The following is a 14,117-nucleotide window of genomic DNA, read 5'->3' on the forward strand; positions in this document are numbered from 1 at the left end:
CTATGGCCTGGGAAAGCAGTAGAAGATGGCCCAAGTCCTTGGGCCCCTGCACCCATGAGGGAGACCTGGAAGAAGCTCCTGGCTCCTGGCTTCAGATCAGCACAGCTCCAGCCATTGTGGCCACCTGGGGAGTGAACCAGCAGATGGAAGACCTCTCTCTGTGTCTCTGCCTCTCTCTGTAACTCGTTCAAATAAATAAAATAAATCTTTAAAAAAAATTTTTAAAAAAATCTACATCCAAAACGTACCTCAGAAAGACAAATTTGGCTTTGACAATGAAACCAAGTGAGCAGTGCCTAAGGATTAAGAAAAATCCTTAATGGTATACTGTTGAGAATGTACCTTCTAAAACTTTTTACATTTCCTAAAATAAATTACAGTAATTATTCACAATATTCAGTGGCTAACCAGAAGAGATAGGCAAATACACACATCCTCTGCCATTTTGAAATCTGTCCTTCTCCCATTATCCACTGTGCTAGTTCTACCCCCAAATCTAAACTTATATGCAGAAGAAATCTGCAGCCAGCCTCCTGTGAATTCAGTGTTCCACACTGTATGGAATCCATCTTGTCTAAATTAGAAAAGGAGTTACCAGCCGGTGCCTCCAAACGGTTCACCCTGTAACAAGCACACAGCACGCGGAGAGAGGGCCAGAGCCCAGCACGCAGCAACCCTTCCTGGACAGCGGCTGTACCTTGCTCATCTGCAGTCCTGCGCCGTCTTCCCCGATGGCTGGGGGAGGCTGGTTCCTCAGAGCTGACTTAGGTGAACCCCAGGAGGGCCAGCAGTCGTTTAAAGACCAGGGGCGGGGGCGAGGACAGCCAATAGCCACCCCACCTTGCCCCAACACCTCCCTCTCTCCAACTTGCGTCAGCTCTTTCAAAAAAAGAGAGAGAGAGAGAGAGAGGCTAAATCCGTTTACTCTTGTCCATTTGGATTAAACATTGGTTACACCAATTTCTGTTTGCGTTCAGAGTTTTGAATTTTATGCAACAAAATGCTCACTCACTGAATATTTCACCTGGTCAGTGTCATCCCCTATCAGGGTTCTGTGGGCTGGCGGACTAGCATTTCAGAAATGTTCATTTTTCAAGGTTGTGAATCAAACTCCAAGCCATACAACACAACGGCACTGTAACGGGGTCAGGCTGTTCCATGGAGCGGTGTGTTGCCCCATGACACACACCTCCAGGCGGCAGGTGCCAGGTGAGGACCCCAGGAAGCTGGAGCTCCCTGCTGCACACACGCCTCCGGCAGAGTGCTGAGTCAGCCAAGGCTGCCCGGCGACCTCCAGGCGGACGTTCCTGCCGATCTTCCACAAAGCAGCAAAGGGGTAAAGATGCATTCCCAAACCACCTGTTCTGCCAGAGGATGTATCAACCAGGCATTATTCTACACGTAAGACTAAAAAACCAGATCAGAAATCAAGCCAGAGTGAAGAATTCTTTGCCTTTTAAATATTTATGACATGACTGCACAGTCTGATAACCAATGAGAAGCAATGCGAGATTTCAACAGTTGTGTCAATTCCTGTTTGGACAAAAATAACCGGACACTGTTCCTTGAGTAGAAAGTCTGAAGTTGATGCAACACATTAAACATTAAACAAAATGGCTAGTTACCCATTTCTCTCTTCCTTTCCAAATATGCCCACTTGGTCTATCGACTGGTATGGTATATTTGCTTCTACTTGTCTTTTAGCTTGTTCTCTACCTTCTTTTTTAGAATGAGCCAACAGTTTCTGCTTTCATCAGATAGAGTTAATGCGGCCTAGGAGAAAAATGGTAATAATACATGTGCTAACTTTCATTCCAAGGAAATCTAAAGAATATTCCTTCCAACTTCTGTTTCCATCCTTCAGTTGCGATCCTTCCTTCCATCATAAGATTTCTTTTGATTTGCAAAGTTACCAGGTGAGTGTAAGATGAAGCAAGCAAAAATCTACAATAATTATTACAAAATGAAGGATTTCTATTCAGGGAAAATGCCATTTATTAGCAGGTCAACTGGGCAAGGAGAAATGCACCCCAGATGGTGAATTTTATGCCACAATATCTCCCTAGAAACAGAGTAGAGATCAGTGTACACACGCATAGTTTTATCTCCCTTGAAACGTTTAAGCTGCAGTGCACTTGTAATTTCTCATCTTCGAGTATACAGAATAAAATCAGACTCACACTGGATTAAAATTAAAGGCACACATGGAAAACTTCTGTGTAGTCACATTTCTGGTAAACCTACTACACACAGAAAACTCTTAAAACTAAACTTTTTTACCATTGACTTAAGAACCAAACACACACATACACACACACACACGAAAACTAACTTGGCAACAGTTAGGTGAGTCCAAATAAGGGAGGAACTGGCTCGCTGTTTGGCTGGGTTTTTTGTTTTTGTTTTTGTTTTTGTTTTCCCCTGCAAATCGTTTGTCTTCTGATGACATCATCAAAACCCATGTAGGAGCACACGGCCGCGTTCCAACAGGACCCACGCTGCCTTCCCTTCAGAAGGACGACCCCTGCCTACGATCCCGCTGCAGCCTTCAGAAGGACAGCACACGCATGACCACCCCTGCCTACGATCCCGCTGCAGCCTTCAGAAGGACAGCACACGCATGACGACCCTTGCCTACGATCCCGCTGCAGCCTTCAGAAGGACAGCACACGCATGACGACCCCTGCCTACGATCCCGCTGCAGCCTTCAGAAGGACAGCACACGCATGACGACCCCCTTCCTACGATCCCGCTGCAGTGAAATCTCGTGTGCGTGTGGTGACAGGCTCGCACTGCTGATTTTCACACGGTGAAAATGGTGAATGCAACCCACCCAGGCTCCAGCCTGGCGTCAGTGTCACTGCAGAAACACGTGAGGGACCAGAGCACCACAGACTTGAAAAAGAACACCGTGGTAGTGAATAACCAAGCGAGTCTGGGCAGTGAGAGGAGCAACCCCCCAGCTGGCCCTCCGTGTGAGAACCTCAGAAAGGGCTCCTGGAGAGGCAGAGACGGCTGCGTGGCAGTGGAGTGGGGTGGGGAACAGCCACACCAGGGGATGTGACCCCCCAGACTGGATCATAATTCGTATCAGTGCGTGCAGGACCCCAGGAGGCCAAGCATCTCTGGCGCTGGAGCCACCAAGAAGGCCTCCGGGAGCCAGTGGCCTTCAGCAGGGCACTAACGGCCACGTGAGACCCTGACTGGTCAAAAGAAAAGGGGACAGCTCGCTACGTGAACCCCTGTCCTAGCACCGGCACAGTTCTGCCTACTGAGATGACCGAGGGGAACGGCACAGTCCAGGCAGTGGGGCATGGACCCCAGGGAGCCTGCGTTGCAGTGGTCAGGACCTGTTAGAGACTTCTGAAGGAAACCATCCATCAGCAGGGAGGGGCACAGAAGGCAATAGCAGGGTAGGGGCGGTTGAGAGGAGAGGAGCCACGAGAGGGACGGGCTGGTTGGGCTTGGCAGCCGCAAGAAGGCAGATGGACAGGATTTAGGGTCAATGGTATTTTGAATTTTCCCTGTATTTTATCCCTTTCACTGGCTCACAACAGTGCTATGAATTTTATGTCATTTTATGAGAAGCAAGAAACTTGCGATAAAATCCTCCCCTTTCAGCCACACAGAGACAGAGAACACACACTTCCATCAGTCTGGCTGTTGCTGTCCCACAGCACAGGGAAGGCCCCGTGTGCACGCGCCCGCAGCATGCCACCTGCCCAAAGCGCAAAGCCGCTGGCGCAAATAAATGTGATTCCAATCACACGGAAGCAGTGAACGAGAACCTTTATACCCACATTTAAATTACTCGATCGTCCCTGCTTGGAATTCCTACCTCAGTGATGTTCTCAAAGGCAAAGTTCCAGCTGGATCAAGTTAAAATTACTCAACAGTTGAAAGAAGGAAAAGCAACGGTGCTCCCGGTGAACCCACCATTTTGCAATGATGCTGGGAGATAACCTCGTGTTCTCAGTGGGAACAGTCATGGGACAAAGCAACCCTTGGAAACGGAGCCCGGCCTGGCCAGACCGAGCAGACGTGGAGGAACAGCGCGGGCTCAGAGGCCAGCCTGCTGCACCGGGGGCTGCCTCCCTGTCTGTCTGCACCCTCTCCTCTGACCCTTACGGCCTCTCTCTGAGAAAGGCTCCTCTGGACTGGTGAACTCAAAACTTCCCAAAGCAGATCGGGCCCCCAGGCCTCACGCCTGCGCTTCCTCTGCCGGCACCGGCTGCTTTCACAGCACGGCGGGCGGATGCCCACGATCTGCCAGTGCCTTCTGCAGGTGCGAGACGCCAGCAGAAAAGCAGGCAGAGCCGGGTTTCGCACTCACTCGCTGGGGCTCCCCCTGCCTTTTGATTTCCAGGTTCCGAGTGCTGAAAGGAATGTCGACCTTTCCTGATGTCATAGCTTTGATATCCCCAAGTCTTCATCTTACTGCTCCCTTCTTTAATGAACTGATTTAGTGCAGAGAGAGCTTCCGTACACTAATAACCCAGGCCTGGGACAGCCCTGGCTGTTGTGGCCATCCGGGGAGTGAACCAGCAGATGGAAGAGCCCTCCCTCCCCCTCCCCCTCTGTGACTCTGCCTTTCAAATAAATAAATCACTCCTTATTGTAAAAAATGTAAACAGGCCGGCGCCGTGGCTCAATAGGCTAATCCTCCACCTTGCGGCGCCGGCACACCGGGTTCTAGTCCCGGTTGGGGCGCCGGATTCTGTCCCGGTTGCCCCTCTTCCAGGCCAGCTCTCTGCTATGGCCAGGGAGTGCAGTGGAGGACGGCCCAGGTGCTTGGGCCCTGCACCCCATGGGAGACCAGGAAAAGCACTTGTCTCCTGGCTCCTGCCAGGATCAGCGCGGTGCGCCGGCTGCAGCGGCGGCCATTGGAGGGTGAACCAACGGCAAAGGAAGACCTTTCTCTCTGTCTCTCTCTCTCACTGTCCACTCTGCCTGTAAAAAAAAAAAAAAAAAAAAAAAAAAAAAAAAAAAAAAAAAAAATGTAAACACACTAACACGGCACACACATACGAGGCAGATGAGGAAATGCTTCCTCATCTACCGATGACCTTCAGAGAGTCTGACCCGGACCCTCCCAGACACAGCCCAGCCCTGGAGACCCCAGATCTTGCATTCGACAAACCTCCCGCCGCGGGCAAGGCAAGGGCTTGTGGGGGCACCACTCACTCCAGCCCAGCCCAGCCCGGCCCAGCCCAGCCCACTCCTGCAGTGGGGCACTTGGGACTCGTTTGGACAGCCAACTGCTCTACTGCAACACAAGCAAACAAGTCCCTTGCAGGACGGAACTGAACAAAGCCCACTTTTAGCTTCAGCTGACCAACCAGCTAGAAGACAGTCCATGACGTGGACAGTGTTTGCCGCTGCCTTTCCTGTCTCCCAAGCTGGGACCCCACAGACTGCAGCCTCCAGCAGGGTCTCCCCGGCGGGGTGGGCCCTCCCGGTGTGACAACACAAGCTGCTGGCTGCTATGCAGTATGTCCTCCCCCCTTGAAGAGGCCTGCCCCTCAGTGTTCCCCAGAGTGGAGAGACACAGGGTGTCTGTGGAACTTCCTGTTCCCTCTCTCCCTGCGAGGGTCTCCCAGCAGAGGACCGGCGGGAGCCTGCGCAGGACCGCGTTCCCACAGCTCAGGATGGGGCCCTGGGCCTGGTGGCGCGTCCTGCACTGCAGGAGTGAGCAGTGCCTTCCTGGTGACACGGCACTGCACACTTGGAGGCTGCGGGAGCCTGCGCAGGACCGCGTTCCCACAGCTCAGGATGGGGCCCTGGGCCTGGTGGCGCGTCCTGCACTGCAGGAGTGAGCAGTGCCTTCCCGGTGACACGGCACTGCACACTTGGAGGCTGCGGGAGCCTGCGCAGGACCGCGTTCCCACAGCTCAGGATGGGGCCCTGGGCCTGGTGGCGCGTCCTGCACTGCAGGAGTGAGCAGTGCCTTCCCGGTGACACGGCACTGCACACTTGGAGGCTGCGGGAGCCTGCGCAGGACCGCGTTCCCACAGCTCAGGATGGGGCCCTGGGCCTGGTGGCGCGTCCTGCACTGCAGGAGTGAGCAGTGCCTCCCCGGTGACACGGCACTGCACACTGGAGGCTGCTCTGGTGAGCCTGGCAGCACAGCAGCGCACTGCAGACCGGTGGCACTGTAGGGGGTTGGGGGATGGATCCAGGGTGTCTGGACGGCCACTTTAAGGCAGTTATAAACAATCTCTTTGGTTTGCTTGCCCTGATTAACACTGGACTGTGCCCGGTCCACAGCAGCCACAGCATAAATGCTCAATGCATGTCTATGCAATAGGCGCCAGCTCCTCTGTACACCACAAACGCGGCATTAGAACCCTGTGTGAGGTTGCAGTAGGAAGAGGCTCACAGCCGCACTGGCGGGTGGACCCTGCCACGCATGAGCAGGCATCGGCTCCTCAGCCCCAGCTGTGGGGCAGGGACATCAGTGCCCTCACGTGCTCCGGAGAGCCACCTTCCCGGCCTCAAGCAGACACTGCGAAGCATGTGCGAGGCACGTTTGTGGAAAAGTGTCTACAATTCATACGTCTCGAGGCAAAAGAAAAACGCCTGGAATAACGTATCAGAATATTAACAGTGCTTCCCTCCAGAGCGGAAATGCAGACAAGCCCCATTTCTCCCATCTGACTGACGACTGCTGGCTAACCTCCAGACACACGAACTACCGCCACAGTCGGAAACTCAGCAAACTCAGGAGCAACGGCAACTCGGCGCCTGACCCGCTCCCCGCAAGCTCGGTCCCTGCTCTCACTGAGCTGTTCTCCACTCCCCTGAGCATCGCCCACGCTGAGGGAGCCCTGAGGAGTGCGTCGAGCCACAGTCCACGGCTCCCACTCCTTCTGAAAACGTGGCGAGAGTTCCCACAGACCTCACGGTCCTCCTGAGAGCAGCAATTTGCACCGTGGCCTAACGAGGAGGCACTGTCACAGGGCAGCTCAGCGCACGGTGCTGACTGTACGCGGGAGCCAAGCAAGGCGCAATCAAAGGCCCAACACGCCTCGGGCGACGTGCAGCCTGGCCTGCTGCGTGAGGCGCTCTCGGGATCTGGGGCTGCAAGTGTGGCACTCAGCGGGCGGCGGGGAGAGGGAAGACCTCCTGGAGGAGGTGACAGCTGGACTGAAGTTGGAAGAGGAGGAGCCGGCAGGAGGAGCCAGATGGGGAGCCCAGAGTGGCAGAGGCCAGAAGTGAGAGCGCCCAGGGAGCACAAGACCCTCGCCCGCAGGGTCGGCAGCCCTGGGACTCCTTACATGCTGTGCAGAGGCCCGCCCATCAGTGCCCGAGGCAGTTCAGGATTCCAGGTGGGGAAGAAAATGTGTGGAGCCCCTCCCTCTGCACAGGCACCCTGGCCAGCGAGCCTGCTCCTCTGCACCCCATGAGCGAACACATCTGGCAGAGAACAGGAGAGCCCAGGCTCACGGGAGCTCCTCCCTGGGGGGCTCCTGGACGGCTCCATCGCCCCGGGCCCACAGTAAGTCACGAATTCCCAAGCAGAAACACACCTCACCTGCGTCAAGAGGGATGAAGCAAATGACATCAGCACCTTGCCTGGTGCTGGTGACAGCATCCACACTCTCGTTCTTCCTCGCAGGGTCCAGAGGTGAGGGAGGGGGGTGATGGGGCCACTGCGGGCACTGCCCGTTTGCTGACGGCTGACGGCATCTCCTGGGCCGAGGCTGAGGGCTGAGGCGGAGCTTCAGGGTCTCCGGACCCCTCCACTCACAGACTCTTCTCCCCTGCTGCACTGCCTGCTCCACACTCCCATACAGAAGACCCCACCAATGACCAGCGTGTCTCCTCGTGCAAAAACCAAAACACAATCTCTTGAGTATGACACGACCGCTGCAGACCCCCCACGTACCAGGTGCTATCTCAGTACATAACACATGGAAATCTGATGAGCCCAGGATACACTGTCAACATGACTAGCTCAAATCGGCCAAAATTCTGCTGTCTGGACAAGAACTCCTACAAGCGTCAGTGGTCAAGGAAAAGTGAGCAGGCTTCCCAACAGAAACGCGCTGATCATGAGCTCTGGCGTGCAGTTACCGTCCCGGTTCTCAGTGCTTCAATTCAGGACAGGCACTCGGCCGCATGGCTAAGTCGCCCGCGCTCCACGTCCGAGTCCTGACTTCAGCTTCCTGCTCAGGCGTGACAGCTCAAGTGCTGGAGTTCTGCCCCAGTGGGAGACCCAGACTGAACGCCCAGCTCCTGCCTGGCTGCGAACCAGCAGAGGGTGAGCGCACTCCCTGCATCTGTGTCCCTCTAACAAGCAGAGAACAGCCTGCACATCCTGAGTGAGTGTTCAGGGTGATGCGTTCTCCCGCTTCCTGCTCAGCGAGCCATCACGGACACCTACTGTGCACATGGGACTGCCCGTGCCTCATCAGGCTTCCCTCTGCTTTACCCGACAGACTGCAGCTTGCCGGTCATCGGGGGTCTTTGCAGTGGGCTGCTGCTGCAGGAGCTCTGCCCACACACACACGTGAGCCTCGCGTTCTGTGCCACAGGCATGTGTGTGAACAGAGACCCAGGCCTGCACCCTGTGCTCTGCATTTCTGTCTACCAGGGGGCACATGCGGTGGTCTTCCTTCCCAATCAAAGGCGCTCAGTGTCCACCCTTCGGGCCACACACAATCCTTAAGTGCACTGTGGCTGTCTCACTTGAACTCCAAACTTCATCAGATAGAGAGCTGAGTGGACAGGGCACTCACTCTGGGTCAGGCGCAAGGACTCAGATCCTAACCTGGCTTTACCACGGCCTGGCCAAACAAGGTCAGAACAGGCAGGGTGGGTCCAACCATCCTCAGAGCCCCTGCCTCTAGGAGGCCTTGCTGCTGAGCAGGCTGGCGGGGCTGCGACACCTGTCCACACCTCGCCCTTCCAGATGGCTGGGGTCTGACTCCCTGTGCAGGCAGCTCCATGTCCTGGGTTAACTCTGCTTCTTAGCTGTCCGGCTCTGGGCTAGCTGCTCGCATCTCTGTGCCTCGGCTCTCCTCTGTCCAGGAGACAGGACACAGTGCCCATGTCCCCCCACTGCCACCAGCCCCGAGTCACACTGCCAGTCCAGAGCAGCCACTGTGTCTACAGAACCATCTGACTCCAGTGCCTGATGTGGGGCCTATTTAGTAAGTCTTCAACCAGTAAGTAGATAAAATCCTGTGTAACATTCTAGGACTCAGTTATGTCTGATAAAAACATACACGAGCTGACTAGGAGGACTGACAGGAGATATTTAAGTTCCTGAACGGCCCAGGTCTCCTTACTAACCTTCATTTATGAGTCATCTGACTGAGTGAAACTGATTGTGGGATTAAGTTAGTTTCACACCTCAGGCTCTGAGCTGCATTGTTACCGTTGCACTATTGACCAGCTCGGTCAGAAAGCCGGAAAGGAGATTTGGCCCTGACCCCTAGGATCTGAGAAAACAACCTGTAAAAGACACCTTTCGCAATCTGTGCGTTTAATATTAACCAGCCTGTGAGGCACCGCGGTGCAGGGAGCACATTCACCCCAGGCCTGGCCCGAGTCACTGCTCAGCGGGAAAATGCCCGAGGTTCAGGGGGAGCCACAGGCTTTTTGCTTTGGGTCATGGTCAATCCCTGTGAGCGATGAAACGCGTGCCCAAGGTGTGCCCTGCCTTCCTCACTCTTCTCAGCTTATGTGGGTGGAGGACAGAAAGCCGGCTCTAGTGTTCACATGGACTACAGAAGTGGAACATCTTCAAAGCTAGAAACTCAAACACACATGCACACTGGCACACACCCACGTGAACATGCACTTGCATACATACACGCACACACACATGAGCAGCCTTCCAAAAGCCCATGGAGAATGTATGCCACAAAAAAAAGATGGGTTTCAAAATATTTTAGCAACACAATAAGCTTATCTTTTAATCCCAATTCACTTTCACTTATTATGGAGGTTTTCAAACATACAGAACAGTAGCCACAGTGACATAACGACCCCTCCTGTGGACACCATCTGGCTGTCATGTCGGCACAGCAATCTGAGGACAGGCAAACCACTGTTCCCACACACACTGCTTTAGAACTGTATATATATGTGTGTATGGATCCATGTACATGTGTATGTATTTGTGGGAGAGAGAGAGAGGCCTTCAAACCACAGTTTCACTTCCCAAATGCCCACAATGGCCAGGGCTGGGGCAGGCTGAAGCCAGGAGCCAAGAACTCCATTTTGGTCTCCCACATGGGTGGCAGGGACCCATAACTTTCTGCCTCCCAGGGTCTGCATTACCACGAAGCTGGACCTGGGAGTCAAACTCCAGCGTTCTAGTACTGAATGTAGGCGTCACAACCTAGCATCCCAACTTGAGTCAGATGCCTGCCTCCTCCCACTCACATATATTTAATAAATCACATATATATTTTTTGTAGTAAATATTGCTGAGTATATCAGTAATAGAAAACTACTTTCAAAAATAAAGTTGGGGCCAGCATTGTGGTGTAGCAGGTAAAGTCACAGTCTGTGACATCAGCATCCCATAGGTGTGCTGGTTCCTGTCCCGGCTACTCCACTTCCAATCCAGCTCCCTGCTAACGGCCTGGGAAAGGCAGTGGATGGCCCAAGTTCTTGGGCTCTTGCTACCCAGGTAGGAGACCTGGATGATGTTCCTGACTCCTGGCTTCGGCCTAGCCTGGCCCTGGCTGCTGCAGCCATTGGGGGAATGAACCAGCAGATAAAAGATCGGTCTGTCTCTCCCTGTCTCTGAACCTCTGAGTTCCAAATAATAATAAAAATAAAGAAGTCATGTGGAGCAATTTTTAAAATCCAAACAACACCCATGACCCATCAGCTCTGCCCTGAAGTCCAAAAGAAGCTGAGAGGCACCCCTGCATGAGGCCAGCATGGCCCTGAAGCCCAACAGCCAAGGTCATTCAGGAAGAAGCATGGGGTTGAAGCACGAGGACATTCAGCAAAATACAGGCTGGAGGACCGCACAGAACAGGCCAACGAAGGGTGGTGTCACTTCTCTTCTGAAGTGGAGTGGGACTGAGGAAGGCAAACAGTGGGACCAGGGGATATCAGCAGTCGCACAGCCAACAAGGGTGGGTTCCAGTGTTGAACACGTTGTAAGAGAGGGAACAAGAGAGGAGAGGCAATCTATGGATTAAAGGAGATTTTATTAGAAGACACACCAATCAATGAGTGTGATCCCTGTTTGGATTCTGACTCAGACAAATGAAGGAGGAGAGCAGGAGGCAGGGAAGGGAAGACGGAGACCGAGAATACGAACTCCCGACATCTGGACCCTGCCTGAATATTTGACACTGCTGAGCGTGCAAGTGTGACGGTATTTTTAGTTTTTCTTAGAGTCCTTTTCTTTTTGAGGTGCTTAATGAAGCATGCACGGAACAAAGTACACAATGACTTAGATTTGCTTGGAAATAATCTAGCAATGGCTGAGGAGGGTAGCAGAGAGGGAAAGGAGTGGACACGGATGAAATATGCCGACTAGGGTGATCACCATGGCAGCTGGGTGAACATGGAGGTTCTCTCCACTCTCCAATATGCCGCGAGTTTTTCATGCCAGATTCAAGTTTCTAGGCTGGAACTATTATGTGCCTTTTCTTGATAGTGTGGCAATGCCGAAAGCAAAAGGAAGATAGCAGAAATTCCTTTGACCATCCAGGAATTTCTGTCACTAGCACTCTGCAGTTCTGCCATTACAGATGAGGTTTATAATCACGAATATGGAATACTATGAGGCACAGAAGGGTAAATCATGCTCAATAAAATGTTAATTTTAAGGCGTGTCTTTACTGTATTATTTTAATACTTTATTGAAGTATATTTCATACACGAGGGCTGCATGCAATTAATGTGCACAATCTGAAGAGAGTCTGGACATACGTATGCATGAAACCATCACCATCATGGATGCCAGACTTGTCCATCACCTGCCTGGGCACCTGTGTTGAGTTTGTGGCTGGAGCACTTCACCTCAGTCCTACCTTCCTCACACCACACAGTGTGTGATCAGATCTCCACAGCCAGTCCAGCACACACAGCCGAAACCCGTGCCTGTCAGCAGCTCGCATGAGCCCTCCCCAGCCGCGCACTCACAGCTGCACCCCCCAGGGCACTCGCACACCTGCAATCAGGACTCGCGCCTGTGTGCCTGGCTTATTTCACTTAACACGACGTCCTCCAGGTTCATCCACCGTCACAAACTTCTGCATCCCATCTAGTGTGCATACCATGTTCTCTGGGTCCACTCGCTGCCATGGACATCTGTGTTGTTGCTGTACCTCGGCTGCCGTGGACAGTGCCGTGGTGAACACGGGGCACCACACTGCCTCCTGACCCAGATTCCGAGTCCTTGGGTAAATGCCCAGCACTGGACTGCTGATCATGTTCAAGCTCTATTTTAATTTCTTGAGGAACCTCCACACTGTTCTAATCTCCACCCCTACCGACGAAGACGGAACCCCCCTTTCCACGTCTTCAACAACGCTGGTCACCTGACTCGAGGGAGGGGCTGTGTCCCCGATGCTTAGTGATGCAGAGCACCCCCTCATGCTGCTGTTGGCCAATCACCTCTTTTTTAGAGAATGTCTTTTGCCCTTTTTTAAGTGAGTTGTTGTGTAGGAGTGCATTACATTTTTGGCATCCTAACCGCTTACGTTGTAGAAACACCTTCTCTATTCTGCAGGCTGCCTTTCACTCTGCAGAAGGTGTCCTGTGCTGGACAGAACACCTGCAGTTTGGTTAGGTAAGAAGTTACACATCACCCTATGTGTACGACAGGGGCTAAAAAATAGAAACGGGAATTTTATGTGATAGAATGAGAAGCAGCAATGGAAGCATGCCTTGGAAGCAGCCAGCATTTGGAAATCGAAAAGACTTGCCCAAGCTGCAGAGCCTCCTTAGCTTGGTCCCAGACCTCCCCCAGGGGCAGCTTAGGGAGACCTGCCCCATCCCGGGGAAGTGGGGATTGTTTAGGTCCAGGAACAGCGTGCCACTCAAGTGCTGGGAGGACCTGCAGGAATTCTACACTGGAAGCCCCTGCTCAGCACCACTCAGAGTAAGAGGAAGCGGGAGGAAAAATGTGGGCTCATACAGATCAACTCCTGTGTGAACGCGGAGTGGGCCCTCGTTCTTGGCTGCGACGCTGCCCGGCCCGCCACGTGTGTCCTCCCTGCCTTCACTCGCACGCTCCCTGGGTGAACACCAGGACTTCCGATCCAGCCGTCCCCGGCGGTCTGAGGTCCCCCGTCTGTCTGCTATTTTGCTCCTGGTGCTTCTGGGGTCACGTCCGGGAGGGCACCGTTGCCTGGAGAAGGCAGGGAGCGTCCCCACCGCCCTTTCTTCCAGGAGCTCCAGATCTCCATCGCGAAACTCCCTGTGAGCAGAGACTGCTGCGCACACGCTCAACCCGACGGCAGCTGCGCTCCAGGGACCTGCAGCCGTGGGCAGGGGCGTCAGGAAGCCCTGCAGCTGGCCTCTGCGGATCAGCCAGCGGGCGGACACCTGGCGCTCTCGCAATACCAAGGCTGCAGCTCTTCAAGGACAGGTCGCCCAGCATCGGCGAGCCAACTATTTGCACACACACCCTCTTCACAGAAACTGACCACCCTCAATTACTGCTCGCCAACAACGAAGGCTATGCCAAGGTGCACCTGCTTACTTCTGTCGGACCCCAAGAAGGGGGTGGGGAGGGGCACTTCCCGGCTGCGAGGAAGGGCCTGTCCCTTCTCAGGGTGCAGTCAAGGTGGAGTGGCCGACACGGAGAAGCTCAACTGTCACGCGGTGTGGCCTGCTTCCTTCAGACCACAGTCCTACTCATTTTGCAACGTCTGAAAGTTGGCTCTCTAGTTCTCATTAGTCGCAGTCATATTAATTGATGAGGATTTTCACCAAGGCCATGCCTGGGCCTAGCACCAGCACTGAGCACCCACAACGGATGCTCAGGAAGACAGAGAAGCTCACCGGAGACCGAAGCTGGGGCGCAGGAGGGGCAGGAAGACAGAGAAGCTCACCGGAGACCGAAGCTGGGGTGCAGGAGGGGCAGGAAGACAGAGAAGCTCACCCAGAGACGGAAGCTGGGGCGCAGGTGGGGC

At 53.8% G+C, this 14,117-nt stretch overlaps 1 protein-coding gene across 8 annotated transcripts in view; it reads right to left on the bottom strand.

Moving 5' to 3' along the window:
- SLC38A4 (solute carrier family 38 member 4) overlaps window positions 1–14,117 on the bottom strand; it is a 91,835-nt gene that overhangs the window by 30,335 nt on the left and 47,383 nt on the right. The window contains exon 1 of one of the 8 annotated variants that reach the window (XM_051851002.2): window positions 698–845. The exons of 5 other annotated variants lie outside the window; for them this stretch is intronic. The gene's annotated coding sequence lies outside the window, so the exon portion shown is untranslated. Of the gene's footprint in view, window positions 1–595; window positions 619–697; window positions 846–14,117 lie in introns of those variants that run through there. 2 more of the 8 variants (XM_051851004.2, XM_051851006.2) reach the window with 2 other exon arrangements.

The sequence above is a fragment of the Oryctolagus cuniculus genome, chromosome 9 (assembly GCF_964237555.1).
Source record: "Oryctolagus cuniculus chromosome 9, mOryCun1.1, whole genome shotgun sequence".
In the NCBI taxonomy this organism is placed as follows: domain Eukaryota; kingdom Metazoa; phylum Chordata; class Mammalia; order Lagomorpha; family Leporidae; genus Oryctolagus; species Oryctolagus cuniculus.